Source organism: Bombina bombina, chromosome 3 (assembly GCF_027579735.1).
Source record: "Bombina bombina isolate aBomBom1 chromosome 3, aBomBom1.pri, whole genome shotgun sequence".
NCBI classification, from domain to species: Eukaryota; Metazoa; Chordata; class Amphibia; order Anura; family Bombinatoridae; genus Bombina; species Bombina bombina.
In genome coordinates, this window is record NC_069501.1 from 200,560,392 (window position 1) to 200,584,502 (window position 24,111).

The window sequence follows — 24,111 nt, forward strand, 5'->3', positions numbered from 1 at the left end:
TTGCGTATCCTATCTTTTCAATGGGATCTTCCTAACGCCGGTATTTAGAGTCGTTTCTGAAGTGAGCGTTAGAGCTCTAACGACAAAACTCCAGCCGCCAGAAAAAAGCAGGAGTTAAGAGCTTTCTGGGCTAACGCCGGTTCATAAAGCTCTTAACTACTGTACCCTAAAGTACACTAACACCCATAAACTACCTATGTACCCCTAAACCGAGCTCCCCCCACATCGCCGCCACTCGATTAAATTTTTTTAACCCCTAATCTGCCGACCGCCACCTACGTTATACTTATGTACCCCTAATCTGCTGCCCCTAACACCGCCGACCCCTGTATTACATTTATTAACCCCTAACCTGCCCCCCACAACGTCGCCGCCAGCTACTTAAAATAATTAACCCCTAATCTTCCGACCGCAAAGCGCCGCCACCTACTTTATCCCTATGTACCCCTAATCTGCTGCCCCTAACACCGCCGACCCCTATATTATATTTATTAACCCCTAATCTGCCCCCCTCAACGTCGCCAACACCTGCCTACACTTATTAACCCCTAATCTGCCGAGCGGACCTGAGCGCTACTATAATAAAGTTATTAACCCCTAATCCGCCTCACTAACCCTATCATAAATAGTATTAACCCCTAATCTGCCCTCCCTAACATCGCCGACACCTAACTTCAATTATTAACCCCTAATCTGACGAGCGGAGCTCACCGCTACTATAATAAATGGATTAACCCCTAAAGCTAAGTCTAACCCTAACACTAACACCCCCCTAAGTTAAATATAATTTAAATCTAACGAAATAAATTAACTCTTATTAAATAAATTATTCCTATTTAAAGCTAAATACTTACCTGTAAAATAAATCCTAATATAGCTACAATATAAATTATAATTATATTATAGCTATTTTAGGATTTATATTTATTTTACAGGCAACTTGGTAATTATTTTAACCAGGTACAATAGCTATTTAATAGTTACCTAGTTAAAATAATAACAAATTTACCTGTAAAATAAATCCTAACCTAAGTTATAATTAAACCTAACACTACCCTATCAATAAATTAATTAAATAAACTACCTACAATTACCTACAATTAACCTAACACTACACTATCAATAAATTAATTAAACACAATTGCTACAAATAAATACAATTACATAAACTAGCTAAAGTACAAAAAATAAAAAAGAACTAAGTTACAAAAAATAAAAAAATATTTACAAACATAAGAAAAATATTACAACAATTTTAAACTAATTACACCTACTCTAAGCCCCCTAATAAAATAACAAAGCCCCCCAAAATAAAAAATTCCCTACCCTATTCTAAATTAAAAAAGGTAAAAGCTCTTTTACCTTACCAGCCCTGAACAGGGCCCTTTGCGGGGCATGCCCCAAGAATTTCAGCTCTTTTGCCTGTAAAAAAAACCATACAATACCCCCCCCCAACATTACAACCCACCACCCACATACCCCTAATCTAACCCAAACCCCCCTTAAATAAACCTAACACTAAGCCCCTGAAGATCTTCCTACCTTGTCTTCACCATCCAGGTTCACCGATCCGTCCTGAAGAGCTCCTCCGATGTCCTGATCCAAGCCCAAGCGGGGGGCTGAAGAGGTCCATGATCCGGTCAAAGTCTTCATCCAAGCGGAGCAGAAGAGGATCTTCCATCCGATTGAAGTCTTCATCCAAGCAGCATCCATCCGGAGCGAAGCGGCAGGATCCTGAAGACCTCCAGCGCGGAACATCCATCCGGCCCGACGACTGAACGACGAATGACTGTTCCTTTAAGGGACGTCATCCAAGATGGCATCCCTCGAATTCCGATTGGCTGATAGGATTCTATCAGCCAATCGGAATTAAGGTAGGAATTTTCTGATTGGCTGATGGAATCAGCCAATCAGAATCAAGTTCAATCCAATTGGCTGATCCGATCAGCCAATCAGATTGAGCTCGCATTCTATTGGCTGATCGGAACAGCCAATAGAATGCGAGCTCAGAGAGGGGAGGATACATTTGGGGATTGTTTAAGAGAGGGATACAGACTATTTATTAAAGTGCGGACAGACATGATACAATGTAGCTTATCATGTCTGCCGCACATCGATTAATGCCGACAGCATATGTTGTCTGCATTTATCATTGCACAAGCAGTTCTTGATGAATGAAATGAAATAGCAAATAGGATTTTAGCAGCTCTAATCCTATTGGCTGATTGAAACCTTTCAGCCAATAGGAATGCAAGGGACACCAGTTTTTTTTTCTCTCTGTCTCAGATTTGACAGCTTCCCATAGTAGTTATGCTGTTCCAGTCAGCAAACTTATATTTGTCTGCACCTCCATGCTTCCTCCTCAGTCTTTACCTTGCTTTGCTCCTGTTGGCTGCCCTAAATCTCTTTAACCAGCTAACCTCACACCAGAATCACATTCAAAATAATATTAAATGAATCCACAGTGGGGGAATTTATATATTTATTTATTTATTATTACTGCTTAGGTCCAGTTTCACATATTGCATTTTATTTCATTTTTTTTTTAGATGATTAGTCCCGCAGTGGATGATCCACTGCTGGGCTAATAATTTAAAAAAATGTTTATAAAATGAATTGATTTAGTTGTTTTTTGGGGTGGAGAGCAAAATTGCATGGGGGGGGGGCAAGAAAATGTTTTCCCAGGGTCCAGTCAATATTAAAGATGGCCCTGCACCTATCATTAAACTGTCATGATTCAGATATAGCAGAAATTAAAATCACCTCTTTGGGGACTTCCGGTCAGCAGCCATCTTGCTGGTCGCACTGAGCTCCAGCTCCTGAGTTATTCACCACTTTTACCTAGAATCTCACAGAAATCTTGGTGACAGACCATCTAAATAGGTGGAGAAGCTGGTCTGAAAGCACTCTGGCCGAAAAGCAGGGGTTTTGGACTGTGGTATGGCCTGTGTGCCCTCAGTATCGGACTTTGTACTTTGAGGCCTTTTCTTATCACTGAGGCCTCATCTGTCGTCAAAACTGCCACACCATTGTTGCATGGCATGTGCCCTAATTTAGTGGGAGAAAGTAACACACATATCGACACAGAATGGATGATAGAGATACATCAGTAACAGTTACTTTTGCCAGATTACTGGATGCTCAACTTAAAAGCATTTCTGATCATCTGGCAAGTGAATGGGGTAGTGTCCGCACGCCTAAGCCTCCAATATGCTCTACTAAGTTGCCAGAAAACTTACTTAAAACTGGCGAGCAAATAAGTTGGGACAAATATGACTCGCTAGAAGTGACAATTGCTGCACGTCTTAACCCGAGCTCCGAATCCCACACGGTACTATAACAAAAAATGGAGACCGGAATGAGGGCCTTGACAGAAAAAAAGAGCGCTTCTAAATCTACAAGCAGGAGCCTCTTAAACCTATCAAACATACAAAGCCTTTCAATACAGAGCGAGTGAGTGAGCGATGCACCAACTTACTATACCTATGCTGGAAGCAGTGTGCTGTATGGAATTGGGCTGCCAGATGTGGTTGTTGGAGTTTTCGAACCGGAGTGTCTGTCACGACCCTGTACAGGAGTGGCGGCTGTGTTCACCCAGACTGAAGAGGTTGCATTTTACAGATCCTAGCCTTGCTCAGGTTGTGAAGGAAAATACATTAAAACAGCTATGTTAGATAGCTGGGGATGCACTGATGGGGGTGAACGTCCCATTTTGTGTGACACTTGGGAACTCTCCAATGTTATACAGCCTTGTTTTTTGAGAGTGCCCCTCGACATGTGAGACACGGCGTGGGTTAGGTGAGATGAGGAGACAAGGACTAACAGCCTGGGTGTTTGGCTTGTGCTGTTATGTTTAAACCGAACTATGGAGAAGGGTTGTTTGCATGAACCTTGTATTAGACAATGTGCCCTTAGGTATTTTACCAACGGGACACATGCTTATATTGATAAGTCACACTCCTGTTTTGATTAAAGTTAAGTTGCTCTCGCAACTTTTGGTAAGAAACACAGAATTATACTTCAATAGTGGTATTGAGGGGCCTATTTATCAAGCCGTCAACCGCAAATACGATGGAATTCCGCAGCGTAATTGTGGCAAGCCTGATTCCCCTTATTTATCAAAGCCTACATACCCGCAAAAGTAGAATTTTGTGACGTAACATACGATCCGCTGGTGTCTCAGTCTGACACAGATCGATGCTTACGTCACTACAGATGTTCCGAATGCAAATTTGGCACTATCTGACTACTTTTGCTAGTTAACAAATGTCTAACAAGTACGCTCGCCACTATTCCAGCCCAGTGTACCTGGTTTTCAATCCGCCGCCCTGGATGCGGCGGATGCCATAGGAATCAATGGGAGTCTGAAAGCAGTGAAAGCTTATGTTCGCTGCTGCCCGATATCCCATTGATTCCTAAGAGAGAACAAAAGTTATGTTTACACATAACACCCTAACATGTACCCCGAGTCTAAACACCCCTAATCTGCTGCCCCCTACACCGCCGCCACCTACATAAAGTTATTAACCCCTATCCCGCTGCTCCCGGAGCCCACCGCAACTAAATAAATATATTAACCCCTTAACTACCAGCCCCCCACATCACCATAAACTAAATTAACCTATTAACCCCTAAAACTAACAACTCGCTAACTTTATGTTAAATATTAACTCATCCCTATCTTATAATAAATTTAAACTTATCTTTAGATTTAAATTAAACTATATTAAACTATTAATTAATCTACCATAACTTTTATAATAAAATTACATTAAACTATATTAAACTATTAATTAATCTGTATTTACAAAGATGAACTGTACCTGCTGTGGGAGCAAGTCAGTCCAAAAAAAGAATGCTTTTATACACTGTAATTCAATTATATAAATTAGTTCGGTTGATTACTGGAACTTGGAACAAAAAAATACCAGAACTTAAAATATAACCTTTATTAATTTAAGTTTAAAAAGACAGCATTTAGTATGTGTGTATGCTACCCTTGAAAATGTTAAAAACACTCTCTCTGTTGGTTATTCAATCCTCAGCCTTTACAATGCTAAGTATATGGAGCACTTAGTAGTTCTGTTATGAGACCCAGATTGTATTATAGGTATGTATATCTGTTGATCTACTGTGGGTCTATGTGGCCTTGTAGCTGGCCAATCTATTAGATTACCACTAGGGAATATTAGTGCGTTATATACCTATAATCATTTAGCTCTGTGGTCTTTTATTGTGAGTTTGCTTTTTGGCACTTCAACAGGAGTGTATAACACAGCTATTGATTTTTAGTATCTGCTGCGTAAGTGTTGGTTCTCGTCTAATGAATCTTTACAGGAAACCTGAACACAGTAATCGAGTACTAGTAATATATATATATGTATATGTCACTCTAGGTTTTGTGGATTATTTAATTATGAGTTACTTCAGTGCAGGGCTAATGCTTTATTATTATGTTGACTTATAACTCTGACTTGTATAGACCTAATTATGTGTAATTGTACGTCTACAACTACAGGAGGGGTTCCCAGACTTATGCTGGTTTTGATTTAAGATAGTCTGCACTTGTAAATACTACACGTAGTTGTGTCTAGTAATTGTCATTAAGCATCATAATAAGTAATGAAATTTCACAAACTATCAGTATCTGTATCAAGTAGATACTTAAATTAAATTCTACTTACACCACCTTAATCCAGTGTGAACATTTATATTTTATCGCATTTCCTATGCTTAAGTGATGCTGCAGTGTTACAAAGTTTCAGCTTGTGATAGCTGACATAGTATATCAAGTATTTTAACGTGTATATTGGTACAGGATATCAGGTAAGTTTCTAATACGTTTGTGCTCTATACCACTCTATGATGGTTAATTTAGCTGTTTATACTATATACCCCTTATATCTCGATTATTGTTAGCCCTGTATTTGTCACCCTTTAATCTATAAAGTAAGCTCTATGCTTATGCTAGTATGCTAAACAGCTTATCTAAATTTCCTATGGTAGTATCAGGTATTACTACAAGAGTTTTAACTAGAATCTTTGTACCACTAGTTTCAGTTAGCCCAGCGTTACCCGGATTATACTATAGAGACGCAAAGTTTTCAATTTTTTTGCGCTAAGATAAATACCAATTACAGCTGCTTATACCTGTGGAGAACCAAAAACCGCTAAGTGCTGAATTAAAGAAAATTGTTTTTAAGCTAAAGTTTCCTACATTATTTTAACAACAAGAGAGACAATTTATAAAAAGAGGACCCCTGACGCAGCGTTTCACTAACGCATCCTCAGAGGGGTTACCCGGGCCGGCATACTTCCGGAAATATATTGGTTTCTTATTCCCCACCTCTAAAATCTGATTGGTCTAGAATTGCTATGCCGGTTGGTAGAGCTCATGTCCATCACTGGATTTGTGATGTCACTTTACTTGCCATGGAGACAGCGTGTAACTGTCATGGTTACTGTGTAGCAAAGGAATTGTTGTTAGATTGTAAAGAGTAAACATGTCGATGTTCAACGATAGTTTGACACGCGCATATAATTTTAAACTGCTTACCATATGTCTCATTTTGCAGACGCATGTACTTATTATTTTGATGGGGAAGTGTGAAACTATTTCTGAAATGTTTATTGCAAGATTAATGTATAAACTTATTCAATACAATTCTAAGCTTAAAATATCAACTGTGCATATATTGAGTCCTTAAGTGATTAAAATGTGGGATTTATGACTTAAAAGCAAAACTTTGGTCAAAACTAGTAGTGTCAAGCGTGACTACTATAATTCAAAGAAAAAGTGCTTAAAATAAAGAATTACTCCTGTGAATAAATTTTAAATAGTGCTAATGTGAGAAATTATATCATGAAAGAGCCGTTAGGGGATTGACTATTAATAATTATAAGAAATGAATGGTGATGCATAATAATGTGAGGAAGTGATATTAAAGTGTTGTGTTTTTAAACATTATACTTATAACTTAAAGGAAATTATCTACTAAATATTAAACTATAATATTACTCAACCATTAATAAAGAGGGAATATGTGGGTAAGGGTATGTTAGATGATAACTGTGCGTGCTATATATTGATAACTATTATAATGCTATGTGCTAAAATCATCATGATCATAATCAGTTTATCAAAGATTTATTACATTTTGTGCTTCATCACAACTATTTCACATTCAAAGATCGCTTTTTTTTACAAACACAGGGTACCGCAATGGGTACAGCATGCGCACCCACGTATGCAAATTTGTTCCTAGGATGGTGGGAGAATCTAACAGTATTTACAAGTGATAATGATAGATATATGCAGTACATCCCCTGTTGGATTCGGTATATAGATGATATACTGTTTATCTGGGATGGCCCAGAATCAACACTATGTGAGTTTATGAATGTCTTAAACAATAACATGCTAAACATCAAACTCACATATGAATACAGTCAACAATCGGTCAATTTCTTGGATTTACAAATACTAGTAGATCTAGAAGGCAGAGTGAGCACAACTATATACAGAAAAAAACAGCCACCAACACCCTGTTATATCACACTAGTGCCCATGCCCCCTGTACCCTCAAGGCCATCCCAAAAGGAGAATTCACAAGGCTGCGAAGGAATTGTTCTGATTTAAGTACATTTAAACAAGAAGCATCTAAATTGTCCAACAGGCTTCAAGACAGAGGCTATAGTAAACGGTCCATAAAAAAAGCTAAAATACAGGCCTTACAGGAAGACAGACAAAGGTTATTACAACCACGTCAAAAAAAGATGGACAACAAACCAAGATTAATTACAACATATAATCCTCAAATAAAACAGATAACAACTATTATAAATGATCACTGGCATATTTTAAAGAATGATCCCCTACTAGCAACCCAGATCGGGGATAGAGTCTCAATTGGATATAAAAGACCGAAAAATCTGAAAGACACACTGGTCACAAGTCACTACACTTATATGCCTAAAAGAGCCCGCCAATCAAAAGGGATGTTCCCATGTGGGACATGCAGTACATGTTCTAAGGTGTGGAAAATCAAAGACATTGATGATAAATATGCAAACAAACATATATTACCTAATCATTCTCCTGTACCACAACAGGAGTTATCTATGTCCTCCAATGTCCATGTAAGCTGTTCTATGTCGGAATGACGACACGACAAGTAAGAACAAGAATAATGGAACATAGCAGGAACATTAGAAACGCTCATAAGGACATGAAGAAAAACAAACTGATAACTAGTGTAGCTAGGCACTTTTATCATAAACACAACAGCAATGACTCTTTGCTTAAATTTTCAGTACTGCAAAAGGCAACTTTAGGCATAAGAGGAGGCAACTTAGAGCAAACACTACTCAAGATGGAGTGTAGGTGGATACACCTATTGAATAGTGTGAAACCACATGGACTCAATGACAACAACAACTATCATGTATATCTGGAATAAGTAATTTAGTGTATGTCCAAACAACATCATATAGCTTGAAATATAGCAAAACTAAGAGGACATACAAAGCTATAGTATGAATGTTTATAACAAATGTGTTACAATATACACAATTAAAATATTAACTATCACAAAAAAAATTTCATTTTTTTTTTTTTTTTAGCACATAGCATTATAATAGTTATCAATATATAGCACGCACAGTTATCATCTAACACACCCTTACCCACATATTCCCTCTTTATTAATGGTTGAGTAATATTATAGTTTAATATTTAGTAGATAATTTCCTTTAAGTTATAAGTATAATGTTTAAAAACACAACACTTTAATATTACTTCCTCACATTATTATGCATCACCATTCATTTCTTATAATTATTAATAGTCAATCCCCTAACGGCTCTTTCATGATATAATTTCTCACATTAGCACTATTTAAAATTTATTCACAGGAGTAATTCTTTATTTTAAGCACTTTTTCTTTGAATTATAGTAGTCACGCTTGACACTACTAGTTTTGACCAAAGTTTTGCTTTTAAGTCATAAATCCCACATTTTAATCACTTAAGGACTCAATATATGCACAGTTGATATTTTAAGCTTAGAATTGTATTGAATAAGTTTATACATTAATCTTGCAATAAACATTTCAGAAATAGTTTCACACTTCCCCATCAAAATAATAAGTACATGCGTCTGCAAAATGAGACATATGGTAAGCAGTTTAAAATTATATGCGCGTGTCAAACTATCGTTGAACATCGACATGTTTACTCTTTACAATCTAACAACAATTCCTTTGCTACACAGTAACCATGACAGTTACACGCTGTCTCCATGGCAAGTAAAGTGACATCACAAATCCAGTGATGGACATGAGCTCTACCAACCGGCATAGCAATTCTAGACCAATCAGATTTTAGAGGTGGGGAATAAGAAACCAATATATTTCCGGAAGTATGCCGGCCCGGGTAACCCCTCTGAGGATGCGTTAGTGAAACGCTGCGTCAGGGGTCCTCTTTTTTTAAATTGCCTCTCTTGTTGTTAAAATAATGTAGGAAACTTTAGCTTAAAAACAATTTTCTTTAATTCAGCACTTAGCGGTTTTTGGTTCTCCACAGGTATAAGCAGCTGTTATTGGTATTTATCTTAGCGCAAAAAAATTGAAAACTTTTGCGTCTCTATAGTATAATCCGGGTAACGCTGGGCTAACTGAAACTAGTGGTACAAAGATTCTAGTTAAAACTCTTGTAGTAATACCTGATACTACCATAGGAAATTTAGATAAGTTGTTTAGCATACTAGCATAAGCATAGAGCTTACTTTATAGATTAAAGGGTGACAAATACAGGGCTAACAATAATCGAGATATAAGGGGTATATAGTATAAACAGCTAAATTAACCATCATAGGGCTCCATGTACTAAGCCGTCAATTCATCCGTCATTTTAGACGCGGATAAACTCGCCGTTACTCGCCGTGGGCGAAATGGTGTCCGCTGTCACTATGTACTAATAATCCCCCAATAAATAGACAAGTCTAGCCCGCCGCGAGCAGTGGCGGATTATTGATAAATTTGACGTCTCGCTCGCCGCGACTAAGCTGATGTACTTTTAACTTTCAGTTGAATTGTCTGGCCAATTATTAACACGTGACATGCAAGGTGTCACGAACATCATAGTAGTCGCGGGAATAGAATTTTGCTCCTATAAAAGTTCAACTTATCTAAACAACTTTATTATTGTTCTAAATTTTTTGAAGAGTGATAACAGCGTTATTTTTGTAATATTTATTTACAATTTGGATATGGCTTCATCTGGATCTGATAATATATAAATATTAATATAAAAATAATTATAAAGATTGACAACTATACAATACAAATTTAAAATATAGATTACTCTTTAATTACAGTCGACAAATTTGGCGCAATTTATGTACATGGAAATGAGAGACAAATTAGACGCCAGTTATGCTGTACAATGCTGATATTACTGCCTTTTATATATGTCTAGACTGGCGTCTAGATTGACTTTCCTATTGTTTTGTACCTTGCCCGCCACCTAAAAGGTGGCGAGGCAAAAATAACGAGGTGGGAGCGGAAATTGTAGCGAGCGGACAAATAGATTTTTTAGTACATTCGTTTTTGGCGAGTTGGTGGTCAAATGTGTCTAATTACAGTGAAAAATGGAGCGGTAGCGAGGTTTGGCGGATAAGTACGCTCGCAATTTTAAAGATGCGAGTTTTAACATAATTGACGGCTTTGTACATATCAGTTTGCGAATTTTGATGCGAGATTTGTTGCGGGTAGCTCGCTGACTGCTTAGTACATGGAGCCCATAGAGTGGTATAGAACATAAACGTATTAGAAACTTACCTGATATACTGTACCAATATACACGTTAAAATACTTGATATACTATGTCAGCTATCACAAGCTGAAACTTTGTAACACTGCAGCATCACTTAAGCATAGGAAATGCGATAAAATATAAATGTTCACACTGGATTAAGGTGGTATAAGTAGAATTTAATTTAAGTATCTACTTGATACAGATACTGATAGTTTGTGAAATTTCATTACTTATTATGATGCTTAATGACAATTACTAGACACAACTACGTGTAGTATTTACAAGTGCAGACTATCTTAAATCAAAACCAGCATAAGTCTGGGAACCCCTCCTGTAGTTGTAGACGTACAATTACACATAATTAGGTCTATACAAGTCAGAGTTATAAGTCAACATAATAATAAAGCATTAGCCCTGCACTGAAGTAACTCATAATTAAATAATCCACAAAACCTAGAGTGACATATACATATATATATATTACTAGTACTCGATTACTGTGTTCAGGTTTCCTGTAAAGATTCATTAGACGAGAACCAACACTTACGCAGCAGATACTAAAAATCAATAGCTGTGTTATACACTCCTGTTGAAGTGCCAAAAAGCAAAATCACAATAAAAGACCACAGAGCTAAATGATTATAGGTATATAACGCACTAATATTCCCTAGTGGTAATCTAATAGATTGGCCAGCTACAAGGCCACATAGACCCACAGTAGATCAACAGATATACATACCTATAATACAATCTGGGTCTCATAACAGAACTACTAAGTGCTCCATATACTTAGCATTGTAAAGGCTGAGGATTGAATAACCAACAGAGAGAGTGTTTTTAACATTTTCAAGGGTAGCATACACACATACTTAATGCTGTCTTTTTAAACTTAAATTAATAAAGGTTATATTTTAAGTTCTGGTATTTTTTTGTTCCAAGTTCCAGTAATCAACCGAACTAATTTATATAATTGAATTACAGTGTATAAAAGCATTCTTTTTTTGGACTGACTTGCTCCCACAGCAGGTACAGTTCATCTTTGTAAATAAAGTTTTTCATATGCTTACGCACTGCTCCTTAAGTGTTCAGGTATAAATCTTAAATCAAATTACTTCAAGTAAAAAATCAAAGTTAAGAGACAAAACATTTAGGCAGATAATTCTTTAAGCCTCAAATAATAAAGGTTCAAAACTTCTCCCTAAATACATTTGTACTTGTTACCTAGTGTTAATACTAGGTTTTCAAAAGAACCTATTACTGAGAACTATCACAATGAGTCTACACAATGATCTATTATTAAGGCAACAAAAAAGATTGCAAGATCTAAACTCAATTTTCAATACATCAAATGAACCACCTCAAAATGTAGGTGAGGATCAGATTAATGACTTATTATGCCAGTCACATAAGACACTATACAAACACACAAAGAGATGGTGGAACCTACATTTTTTTTCAAAAGTACTTACAAGATAAAATGATTCCTAGAGGATTACGTATCAAAATGTTCCCAGGGTTTGATTTAAAAAAACCAGAACATATTGAAAGATGGGAAAATGCCTTGACAACCTGCTCATTTACACTAATACAGATTCTAATAGAAGCAGATGAAGATGAAGTAGCTTCCTTAGAAGCAGAAATAAAAACTCACAATGATAATTTAAAATTTTTTGAAAACTTAGAGAAATTCACAAATCTCTATACACAATATCAATCTGAGTTGGACAAACTAGAAAATGAACTTATCCAAACAAAAAAACAGAAATACCAAAGAGATCAAACTGACTATTTAAACAAAAGAGTGTATAAATGGCAGAAAAGATACAACACTCGCCCACGAAACAATAATCAGTATCAAAATAAAACTCCGCAAAATGACAGTGAAACTGAAATCTCTGACTCTGATACTTCTATAGAAAGCATCAACAGTGAAATGAACATTCAACCCAGAGTATATACTAGGTTACAAACACAAGCCTTAACTCCTAATGACCCATCAGCTCCCTCAACATCTACTGGCCCTTCCTCTTTTTTAGGCATATCAACGGACAGGCAGCGCACAATACCGGGCAGCAACCAGATACAAGAATCAAGACCCAACAAGCGCAAGCCACAAACCACTCCTCAAAGAGAGACAAGAAGGAGACAGCCAAGCCCATTCTCAAAGATCAGGATGGGCACTTAAAAATTGTAAATCTAACTGACCATGTTCTAGATCAGGCCCACATCTCTGTCTTATCTAAAGGTCTTAGTTTTTGTCCTACAAACAAACTAAACAAATTTGAAATTGTTAAAGATATTAATCTGTACACTAGAAAGCTACTGTTGAAAAAACTATATGCCAAAAAAGAACTTGGAAAGGATTGGACTATGACAGATCAACTGGCTTTACAAGATCTACAAGACTTGTTAAATGACAATTCAGAAATCACATCCCCAGAAACTGACTGGAGACAACAAATCAAAAATAAATCGAAATACATTCCTCCTAGCCATTTATCACCTCAGATCCAAGTGTTCAATGAAATAGTTTGTGATAAAATAGAAAAATTACCTGATCTCAAAACAAGTCCCAATCTCACAAAACAAGAACAAAAAGCATTAAAAGAAATCCACACATGGCATGACACCATCATAAAGCCATCGGATAAGGGTGGTAATATAGTCTTATGGGATAAGAACATGTATCTAGAAGAAGCCACTAAACAACTAGACAATAAACATTGTTATAAAAAACTTTTTGGCAATCCCACTGCTATGTACAGTGAAAAGTACAATAAGATCATAGATAAGGCTTATAAGGATAAAATTATCAACAATACTGAGAAACAGTTTCTATCTCAACAACATCCAACTACGGCCACATTCTATATGATTCCCAAAGTACATAAAGATATTCACAAACCTCCAGGCCGGCCTATAGTGTCAGGTAACGGTAGTCTCACTGAAAAACCAAGTCAGTATATAGACCAGCGACTGAGAGAGTATCTGTACACACTACCTTCGTACGTTAAGGATACTATGGAGGTGTTGCAAAAATTAAACAACATGATATTATCTCCTAATTCCTTTATTGTAACAGCTGATGTGGAATCATTGTAAACTAACATAAAACATCATTTGGGTGAACAAGCAATTTCCTATTATTTGAGCACAAATGAAAATGACAATCATGATCATAATCAGTTTATCAAAGATTTATTACATTTTGTGCTTCATCACAACTTTTTCACATTCAAAGATCCCTTTTTTTTACAAACACAGGGTACCGCAATGGGTACAGCATGCGCACCCACGTATGCAAATTTGTTCCTAGGGTGGTGGGAGAATCTAACAGTATTTACAAGTGATAATGATAGATATATGCAGTACATCCCCTGTTGGATTCGGTATATAGATGATATACTGTTTATCTGGGATGGCCCAGAATCAACACTATGTGAGTTTATGAATGTCTTAAACAATAACATGCTAAACATCAAACTCACATATGAATACAGTCAACAATCGGTCAATTTCTTGGATTTACAAATACTAGTAGATCTAGAAGGCAGAGTGAGCACAACTATATACAGAAAAAAACAGCCACCAACACCCTGTTATATCACACTAGTGCCCATGCCCCCTGTACCCTCAAGGCCATCCCAAAAGGAGAATTCACAAGGCTGCGAAGGAATTGTTCTGATTTAAGTACATTTAAACAAGAAGCATCTAAATTGTCCAACAGGCTTCAAGACAGAGGCTATAGTAAACGGTCCATAAAAAAAGCTAAAATACAGGCCTTACAGGAAGACAGACAAAGGTTATTACAACCACGTCAAAAAAAGATGGACAACAAACCAAGATTAATTACAACATATAATCCTCAAATAAAACAGATAACAACTATTATAAATGATCACTGGCATATTTTAAAGAATGATCCCCTACTAGCAACCCAGATCGGGGATAGAGTCTCAATTGGATATAAAAGACCGAAAAATCTGAAAGACACACTGGTCACAAGTCACTACACTCATATGCCTAAAAGAGCCCGCCAATCAAAAGGAATGTTCCCATGTGGGACATGCAGTACATGTTCTAAGGTGTGGAAAATCAAAGACATTGATGATAAATATGCAAACAAACATATATTACCTAATCATTTCTCCTGTACCACAACAGGAGTTATCTATGTCCTCCAATGTCCATGTAAGCTGTTCTATGTCGGAATGACGACACGACAAGTAAGAACAAGAATAATGGAACATAGCAGGAACATTAGAAACGCTCATAAGGACATGGAGAAAAACAAACTGATAACTAGTGTAGCTAGGCACTTTTATCATAAACACAACAGCAATGACTCTTTGCTTAAATTTTCAGTACTGCAAAAGGCAACTTTAGGCATAAGAGGAGGCAACTTAGAGCAAACACTACTCAAGATGGAGTGTAGGTGGATACACCTATTGAATAGTGTGAAACCACATGGACTCAATGACAACAACAACTATCATGTATATCTGGAATAAGTAATTTAGTGTATGTCCAAACAACATCATATAGCTTGAAATATAACAAAACTAAGAGGACATACAAAGCTATAGTATGAATGTTTATAACAAATGTGTTACAATATACACAATTAAAATATTAACCATCACAAAAAAAAATTTCATTTTTTTTTTTTTTTTTAGCACATAGCATTATAATAGTTATCAATATATAGCACGCACAGTTATCATCTAACACACCCTTACCCACATATTCCCTCTTTATTAATGGTTGAGTAATATTATAGTTTAATATTTAGTAGATAATTTCCTTTAAGTTATAAGTATAATGTTTAAAAACACAACACTTTAATATCACTTCCTCACATTATTATGCATCACCATTCATTTCTTATAATTATTAATAGTCAATCCCCTAACGGCTCTTTCATGATATAATTTCTCACATTAGCACTATTTAAAATTTATTCACAGGAGTAATTCTTTATTTTAAGCACTTTTTCTTTGAATTATAGTAGTCACGCTTGACACTACTAGTTTTGACCAAAGTTTTGCTTTTAAGTCATAAATCCCACATTTTAATCACTTAAGGACTCAATATATGCACAGTTGATATTTTAAGCTTAGAATTGTATTGAATAAGTTTATACATTAATCTTGCAATAAACATTTCAGAAATAGTTTCACACTTTCCCATCAAAATAATAAGTACATGCGTCTGCAAAATGAGACATATGGTAAGCAGTTTAAAATTATATGCGCGTGTCAAACTATCGTTGAACATCGACATGTTTACTCTTTACAATCTAACAACAATTCCTTTGCTACACAGTAACCATGACAGTTACACGCTGTCTCCATGGCAAGTAAAGTGACATCACAAATCCAGTGATGGACATGAACTCTACCAACCGGCATAGCAATTCTAGACCAATCAGATTTTAGAGGTGGGGAATAAGAAACCAATATATTTCCGGAAGTATGCCGGCCCGGGTAACCCCTCTGAGGATGCGTTAGTGAAACGCTGCGTCAGGGGTCCTCTTTTTTTAAATTGCCTCTCTTGTTGTTAAAATAATGTAGGAAACTTTAGCTTAAAAACAATTTTCTTTAATTCAGTACTTAGCGGTTTTTGGTTCTCCACAGGTATAAGCAGCTGTAATTGGTATTTATCTTAGCGCAAAAAAATTGAAAACTGTTGCGTCTCTATAGTATAATCCGGGTAACGCTGGGCTAACTGAAACTAGTGGTACAAAGATTCTAGTTAAAACTCTTGTAGTAATACCTGATACTACCATAGGAAATTTAGATAAGCTGTTTAGCATACTAGCATAAGCATAGAGCTTACTTTATAGATTAAAGGGTGACAAATACAGGGCTAACAATAATCGAGATATAAGGGGTATATAGTATAAACAGCTAAATTAACCATCATAGAGTGGTATAGAGCATAAACGTATTAGAAACTTACCTGATATCCTGTACCAATATACACGTTAAAATACTTGATATACTATGTCAGCTATCACAAGCTGAAACTTTGTAACACTGCAGCATCACTTAAGCATAGGAAATGCGATAAAATATAAATGTTCACACTGGATTAAGGTGGTATAAGTAGAATTTAATTTAAGTATCTACTTGATACAGATACTGATAGTTTGTGAAATTTCATTACTTATTATGATGCTTAATGACAATTACTAGACACAACTACGTGTAGTATTTACAAGTGCAGACTATCTTAAATCAAAACCAGCATAAGTCTGGGAACCCCTCCTGTAGTTGTAGACGTACAATTACACATAATTAGGTCTATACAAGTCAGAGTTATAAGTCAACATAATAATAAAGCATTAGCCCTGCACTGAAGTAACTCATAATTAAATAATCCACAAAACCTAGAGTGACATATACATATATATATTACTAGTACTCGATTACTGTGTTCAGGTTTCCTGTAAAGATTCATTAGACGAGAACCAACACTTACGCAGCAGATACTAAAAATCAATAGCTGTGTTATACACTCCTGTTGAAGTGCCAAAAAGCAAACTCACAATAAAAGATCACAGAGCTAAATGATTATAGGTATATAACGCACTAATATTCCCTAGTGGTAATCTAATAGATTGGCCAGCTACAAGGCCACATAGACCCACAGTAGATCAACAGATATACATACCTATAATACAATCTGGGTCTCATAACAGAACTACTAAGTGCTCCATATACTTAGCATTGTAAAGGCTGAGGATTGAATAACCAACAGAGAGAGTGTTTTTAACATTTTCAAGGGTAGCATACACACATACTAAATGCTGTCTTTTTAAACTTAAATTAATAAAGGTTATATTTTAAGTTCTGGTATTTTTTTGTTCCAAGTTCCAGTAATCAACCGAACTAATTTATATAATTGAATTACAGTGTATAAAAGCATTCTTTTTTTGGACTGACTTGCTCCCACAGCAGGTACAGTTCATCTTTGTAAATAAAGTTTTTCATATGCTTACGCACTGCTCCTTAAGTGTTCAGGTATAAATCTTAAATCAAATTACTTCAAGTAAAAAATCAAAGTTAAGAGACAAAACACTTAGGCAGATAATTCTTTAAGCCTCAAATAATAAAGGTTCAAAACTTCTCCCTAAATACATTATTAATTAATCTGCCCTAACTAGTATAATACAATTACAATAAACTATTAATTAACCTACCCTATTATAATAAAAATACATTAAACTATATTAAATTAATGATTAATCCAACCTATCTTTTAAACTAAAATTACATTAAACTATATTAAAATAAAAAGTAATCTAACCTAACTTTTATACTAAAATTACATAAAACTACAAATTAAATTAAATATATTATATATTTAAACACCTAACCCTACTCAAATAATTTAAATCTACACTACAAAATTACAAAGTTACAAAAAACTAAGTTACAAAAAATAACAAACACTAAGTTACACAAAAAAATAAACACTAAGTTACAAAAAAGAAAAAAGAAATTATCAAAGCTTTAAACCAATTACACCTAATCTACGGGCCTTATGAAAATAAAAAGACCCCCAAAATAAAAAAAAACCCTAGCCTACAAAAAACTACAAATAGCCCTTAAAAGGGCCTTTTGTGGGGCATTGCCCCAAAGTAATCAGCTCTTTTACTTGTAAAAAAAATACAAATACCCCCCAACAGTAAAACCCACCACCCACACAACCAACCCCTCAAATAAAATACTATCTAAAAAAGCCTAAGCTCCCCGCAGAAGTCTTCACCCTTTTAAGGGAAATGCCCATCCAAATGCCCTTTTCAGGGCAATGGGGAGCTTAGTTTTTTTAGATAGTATTTTATTTGGGGGGGTTGATTGTGTGGGTGGTGGGTTTTACTGTTGAGGGTGTATTTGTATCTTTTTTTACAGGTAAAATAGCTGATTACTTTGGGGCAATGTCCCACAAAAGGCCCTTTTAAGGGCTATTTGTAGTTTATTGTAGGCTAGGGTTTTTTTTTATTTGGGGAGGGGGTTATTTTCATATTGCCCTTAGATTAGGTGTAATTAGTTTAAAGCTTTGATAATTTCTTTTTTATTTTTTGTAACTTAGTTTTTATTTTTTTTGTGTAACTTAGTGTTTGTTATTTTTTGTAACTTAGTTTTTTGTAACTTTGTAATTTTGTAGTGTAGATTTAAATTATTTGAGTAGGGTTAGGTGTTTAAATATATAATATATTTAATTTAATTTGTAGTTTTATGTAATTTTAGTATAAAAGTTAGGTTAGATTAATTTTTATTTTAATATAGTTTAATGTAATTTTAGTTTAAAAGTTAGGTTGGATTAATCATTAATTTAATAGAGTTTAATGTATTTTTATTATAATAGGGTAGGTTAATTAATAGTTTAATGTAATTTTATTATACTAGTTAGGGTAGATTAATTAATAGTTTAATATAGTTTAATGTAATTTTAAAGGTAAGTTTAAATTTATTATAAGATAGAGATGAGTTAATATTTAATATAAAGTTAGCGAGTTGTTAGGTTTAGGGGTTAATAGGTTAATTTAGTTTATGGCGATGTGGGAGGCTGGCGGTTTAGGGGTTAATACATTTATTTAGTTGTGGTGGGCTCCAGGAGTGGCAGGATAGGGGTTAATAACTTTATGTAGGTGGTGGCGGTATGGGGGGCAGCAGATTAGGCGTTAATACATTTAATGTAGGTGGCGGTGGGCTCCGGGAGCCGAGGAATAGGGGTTAATAAGTTTATTAGAGTGGTGGTGGGCTCCGGGAGCAGTGGTTTAGTGGTTATTAAGTTTATTTAGTTGCGGCGGGGTCCGTGAGTGGTGGGATAGGGGTTAAACAGTTTAGTATAGTGTGGGTGTTTGGTGACAGTATACCAATAAAGCTGGGAAGAGCAGCGAGATCGATGACTGTCAGTTAACAACAGTCCGCTGCTCATCGCCCGTACTTGGTGCACGGCTTTTTGACAGCTTTTTTGGTAACTTTGGACAGCATATTCAGATCCACAACCGTGATGTTAGACGATCTTTGGCGAGCGTATTGGTGCCGTCGAATGCAAGTAAGTTGACGGCTTGATAAATAGGCCCCTTAGTACCCATGCTTTATTCTACATATTTGCTCAAGTCCGCTTTTGAATTGTGAAATTGGGTTGACTATTTGACAAGACGCCTTTATGCATTACTTACTGTTAGCTTTTTGATCCCTAGGTAGATGGTGTGGCAAGCAAGCTACCTTGTATAGTTACCAAGTGTCTGCACCAGATGGAAGTAAAGTTCCATTTATAGGATATCCACTTAGCTTTACTATTATAAAAGTTCCACTAGGGTCTAGCAGACCTTTTTTCATTTCCCCATATAGTCTCATAAGGACATACAGTGTAAGTCCATGCCTCTAACTCCATACATAGCTGTGTTAATACTATCTATTGGGCTGAGTACTTAAACATTGCAGCCGCATAAAATACTTATACACCAATGACATACCCTTTGAAAGTCCTCTCTCCCTACCTTATTAATAGAGTATAATGCAAATTATTTTCTTCTAATTTAAATGTTCTCATTCTGTATCAAATGTACATTATAAGCTACTTGTCTCCAATTGATGTCTAAAAGAGGCCCATTTTGTTATTTTATTTCTTTTCACCAAAATTCCCTACCCTGATTTAATTCTATACCAGGAGGTACAAAAGAGACCTCTATGTTTCAGTAGGGAAATTATTATCTCTGACTTTTCATTAGGTTGTAAGGGGATATTTCTTTATTAATAGAACATTTAGAAGTTAACTTCTATTTGCATGACTGGTACAGTGATTCTTATGTCATTGAAAATGTGATTTTTTTCCCCTGTATCACCTTTGTAACCTCAAATAAAATACATTTAAAAAAAAATTCACCTCTTTACTGTCATGCTAATTTCAGTGTATTTCTTCCTTCTCTTGAATATCTTTCTCAGTAAGAAATGTCATCTTATATGGCAGCCCATTTTATAACACCTGTGAAGGGGTGGATTTTAAAACTAGATTGAATCAGGAAGGGTTACACAGGTACAGAGAGAAAACTGGCCCAGCTCTTAAAATATCCATTGATTGGAAATAAAACCATAAGATACCCTGATTACATGTTATATTCGCAATTATTCCTGATCAGAATAATAATACATTTACACTATATACAGTACATATAGTGGTATAAATAAACACAGCAATATGAAAGACAACATTGTTTAGAACAAAAAATGTAAATTTCCGCTAGATTACGAGTTTTGAGTTATGAGCGGCTCGGTGCTAACTTGCAAGTTATTGTCACCGCTCACCTCCCTATAGCGCTGCTATTACAGGTTTGCAAAAACCCAGCGTTAGCAGGCAATATGGTAGCGTTAAGCTCCATACCGCACTCCAATACCAGCGCTGCTGTGAGCTGGTTTTAGGTGCTCGTGCATGAGTTCCCCATAGACATCAATGGGGAGAGCCGGCTGAAAAAAAGTCTAACACCTGCAATAAAGTAGCTTAAAGCTCCATAACGCAGCCCCATTGATTCCTATGGGGAAAGAAAAGTTATGTTTACACCTAACACCCTAACATAAACACCCCTAATATGCCGCCGCCGACACCTACATTACAGTTATTAACCCCTAATCTGCCGCCCCCGATGCCGCCGACACCTACATTACAGTTATTAACCCCTAATCTGCCGCCCCCAATGTCGCCACCACCTACCTACACTTATTAACCCCTAATCTGCCGCCCCCAATGTCACCACCACCTACATACAGTTATTAACCCCTAAACTGCCGCCCAGACATCGCGTCCACTATACTAAAGTTATTAACCCCTAAATCTAACCCTAAACCTAACACCCCCTAATTTTAATGTAATTAAAATAAATCTAAATAAAAATTACTATCATTAACTAAATAATTCCTATTTAAAACTAAATACTTACCTGTAAAATAAAACCTAAGCTAGCTACAATATAACTAATATATGTAAAATAAAACCTAAGCTAGCTACTATATAACTAATAGTTACATTGTATCTATCTTAGGTTTTATTTTTATTTCACAGCTAAGTTTGTATTTATTTTTACTAGGTAGAATAGTTATTAAATAGTTATTAACTATTTACTAGCTACCTAGCTAAAATAAATACAAATTTACCTGTAAAATAAAACCTAACCTATCTTACACTAACACCTAACATTACACCAAAATTAAATAAACTACATTAATTAAATTATTATTATTATTATTATTATTATCGGTTATTTGTAGAGCGCCAACAGATTCCGCAGCGCTATAATATAATTAAATACAATAAACTAAATTACAAAAACAAACAAACACAAAATAAAAAAGAAATTATCAAATATTTAAACTAATTACACCTAATCTAATAGCCCTATCAAAATAAAAAAGCCCCACCAAAATAAAAAACCATAGCCTAAACTAAACTAACAATAGCCCTTAAAAGGGCCTTTTGCAGGGCATTGTCCCAAAGAAATCAGCTCTTTTACCTGTAAATAAAAATACAAATACCCCCCAACAGTAAAACCCACCACTCACACAGCCAACCCCCCAAATAAAAACCTATCTAAAAAACCTAAGCTCCCCATTGTCCTGAAAAGGGCATTTGTATGGGCATTGCTCTTAAAAGGGCATTTAGCTCTTTTTCAGGCCAAACCCCTAATCAAATATTAAAACCCACCCAATAAATCCTTAAAAAAAACTAATACTAACCCCCGAAGTTTTTGAATACCCGACTTCCATCCTCAACGAAGAGGCAGAAGTCCTCAGCGAAGCCAGCAGAAGTCTTCATCCAAGCGGGTCGAAGTCTTCATCCAAGCCGGAAGAAGTCTTCATCAAGACGGCATCTTCTATCTTCATCCATCCGGCGCGGAGCGACTCCACCTTCAAACATCCGGCACGGAGCATCCTCTTCAATCGACGACTCTTCCAGAATGAAGGTTCCTTTAAGGGACGTCATCCAAGATGGCGTCTCTTGAATTCTGATAGGCTGAAAGGTTTCAATCAGCCAATAGGATTAGAGCTGCTAAAATCCTATTTCATTTCATTCATCAAGAACTGCTTGTGCAATGATAAATGCAGACAGCATATGCTGTCGGCATTAATCGATGTGCGGCAGATATGATACGCTACATCGGAATTAAAGGTGAAAAAATCATATTGGCGGATGCAATCAGCCAATAGGATTGAGCTTCAATCCTATTGGCTGATCCAATCAGCCAATAGGATTGAGCTTGCATTCTATTGGTTGATTGGAACAGCCAATAGAATGCAAGCTCAAACTTAGCTGTGAAATAACATTAAAACCTAAGCTAGCTACAATGTAACTATTAGTTATATTGTAGCTAGCTTAGGTTTTATTTTATAGGTAAGTAGTTTTAAAAAGGAATTATTTAGTTAATGATAGTAATTTTTATTTAGATTTATTTTAATTACATTAAAGTTAGTGGGTGTTAGACTTAGGATTAGGTTTAGGGGTTAATAACTTTAGTATAGTGGCAACGATTTTGGGGGCAGCAGATTAGGGGTTAATAACAGTACATACATACATATATAATATATTCATACATAATATTGTCAGTATATTTATAAGAATCTTCAGTAGTGCTATCCAGATAATATATCAGTCTATCTCAGGGTTATAATACAATACATTCAATAATTACCCTTTTAAAATAGAAACCCTTAATTAATACGCATCTACTAGCAACCACAAAATTAATATAAATACCTGAATTCTTTATTATTAGTAAATATTTATGAACATATTGAAATGTGTATATTTGTAAGAATCAGAATAGGAGTCAATATTATATGCGTTAAAACAAAAACTATTTAAAATAGACTATGCAACATTCATAAAATCTATCTTATTCACAGTATAATTTTACCCTGTTAATACAATGAGGTTCCAAGATCTTTAACAGCTAAATACCCAAGCAACACAATTCTAACAGTGCTAATTTGAACAATAGGACAATCTATACTTCTATTAAAACATCAGAAATTGTATATATTATTTATGTAAAAACCCAATTCTGAGTTATAACTCTATAGTTGTATAGATAAAACAATTTATCATCAAGGATATGTATTTAACAATATACAGACTGAATATAAACTACGATATAAACTGCTCCCTTTAAGTCTCTCAACTATACTTTAAACTACAGCTATTATGCTTATATCTGTGTTAAAATATTAATTTCAACCCTCTTTCTTTTTATATATATACGTTACCAAAACAACCAAAAATTATAGTTCAGTT